The sequence below is a fragment of the Rhagoletis pomonella genome, unplaced genomic scaffold (genome assembly GCF_013731165.1).
Source record: "Rhagoletis pomonella isolate Grant_MI unplaced genomic scaffold, Rhpom_1.0 Rhpom_scaffold_00667, whole genome shotgun sequence".
Taxonomy (NCBI): domain Eukaryota; kingdom Metazoa; phylum Arthropoda; class Insecta; order Diptera; family Tephritidae; genus Rhagoletis; species Rhagoletis pomonella.
This window is the reverse complement of record NW_023459221.1, coordinates 33,796-35,985: the sequence shown is the minus strand read 5'-3', so window position 1 is coordinate 35,985 and position 2,190 is coordinate 33,796. Positions and strand designations below refer to the sequence as shown.

General features: G+C 32.7%; 1 long non-coding RNA gene across 1 annotated transcript; it reads left to right on the top strand.

Annotated features, from left to right (window-relative positions):
- Window positions 1-908: 908 nt before the first annotated feature.
- On the top strand, window positions 909-1,638 carry LOC118751384. Its single transcript, XR_004994517.1, has 2 exons — window positions 909-1,306; window positions 1,473-1,638. It is a non-coding gene; the product is annotated as an uncharacterized LOC118751384 (long non-coding RNA).
- Window positions 1,639-2,190: the final 552 nt, after the last annotated feature.

Below are 2,190 nucleotides of genomic sequence, written 5' to 3'. Positions count from 1 at the left end.
TAGGGATGCAAACGATGCATCGATGTTTTTGAAACATCGATAATATCGGTTGAATTTTCGATGTTTGCCATCGATGTTTACAATTTACTAACATCGCGAAATTGACGATACATCGATGGAAGTTTTACAGTTTTGGCTGACCTTAAACTTATTATTTATTCAGAATTTTTTTGTTATGTATGGCCTTATAACAATTATATTCAACAATTTTCTTAAGCTTGAGGCCGTTTTTTATGAAAAATGTTGTGGAAAAGCTACAATAATTTACAAAGGTAAGAGGTAATTTGGGGTCGCTGATTTATTTTTCTGTTTGTGTTTTTCGTGTCTTATTTCAGTTTTTCACCGAAATCTCCGAGGAAGTTGATGTTATGAAGCAATGATATACATACATTTTTAGAAAGACCTCCTGTTTACAGCAATATGTCGTTATTAGTAATCTAGTGATTATTACTTCCACAGCTGCCGTTCCAAGTTAAAAAAATTGTAATTTTTTGAGCTTTTTTGGAATTTATTGAAATTTATCGACGTTTTACTATTGATTAAAAAATTTTTTGTCCGATACATAAAATTTTTAGTTCAAAATAATTTTATAGAAAACAAGTCAAGCTAAAGATTGTCTAAATCGGACGAAAAATGTTGAAGTTATAACGTATTTTGTAAAATGATGCATATTCAACTTCTGACATTCAAATTTCCCTTTTTTACACCTGCACAGAAATAAATTATGAAGCAGGGCTGGGGTTGAATCCATATCCACGGAATGTTACCAAAATAGTAAAAAACACAAAAAAAGTCTATTTTGTGTTAATTTAAATGCTGAATAAAGTGAACGTTGTACGGGTTAACAGAAATATCTCCAGTCGGTAAAATGCGTTACTGCTTGAGCGGCATTGAACTTCCGCTATATTTTCCTGCTCCGTTAGGTAGCTGGCAAACGTCATCGGATTTCGTTTCGTACTTTTGTTGGACAGTTGTTCCTTTTGTGTTCTCTCGTATTTTAAAATGACGTTTTTGCTCTAAGGAAAAAGCCCAAAATGTGCAATCACTCACCGGATAAGTTTTGCTTTATTTGTGGTTTGTACATATTCAAACAAAGTGCTCGAAAAAAAAATAACCACAAACATTTTAACTGCTTATGAACAATATTTTGGAATTCAAGCCAAGAATTCGGATAAACATTGGACTCCAAACTCTGCATGTGCACCATGTTTTGTACGATTAAGCGCATTCAAGCGTATTTAAGCGCACAGAAGCAAAAACGACCGTAAATTGATTGACAATTTGATGAAAAACTTCAATGCCATTGGTGAGTGTGAAGTATTTTTAGGTTAAATGTAAGTTTGTGAAAATCCATGCAATTTTCTTTTTGTGACTTATACCTAAATATCTTCAACGGTTATACCTTGCATGGATTAAAATAATTATTTTAAGAAAAAACTTTAATAATTTACAAAATATTTTATTTTTTACAGGTGCTCGGATGTCTCTGAAACTTTGGACTTTTTTCCACCGCATTTGGGAGCTGAGAGCGACGAACAAGCCGAAAGATTTCACCAGAACATTGCAACTATCAAAAATCGGTATGAAGGTTTCTGGGGTCAGGCCATGATGGGCGACTATTGGTGGATGCAACTTCGAGAAGACAGAATGGAACACAAACGAAGAAGTTTGACAGAAAAATCATATTTTCGACCTGAAGTGTGAAAATGTTAAAAACCTCGAATTGCTTGTAATTACATTATGCGTCATAACTTCTACATTTCTTCTTCGATCGAAGCAATATTTAGCTTAAAGTGTATGTGACAGAATTGTCTTAAAATTGTTATCATATATATCTGCATTAAAAATTTGTATTTTATGAAAAAAAGTTAATAAACCTCATTCATTTCCAAAAAAGCTCAAAAAATGGTAATTTTTTTAACTTTGAACGGCTGTTGTGGAAGTAATAATCACCAGATTACCAATAATGACCTTGCTGTAAAGATGAGGTCTGTACCTTTCTAAAAATGTATATCATTGCTTCATAACATTAACTTCCTCGGAGATTTCGGTGAAAAACTGGAATAAGACACGAAAACAGGTGTTTTGCAAAAATTGCAAAAACGCTTTTTGAGAAAAATAAAGGAGTGTCATTTTCGTTTTCAGCGACCCCAAATTAAGCTAGAAAGCACTTTTTTATCGAGGTACTTT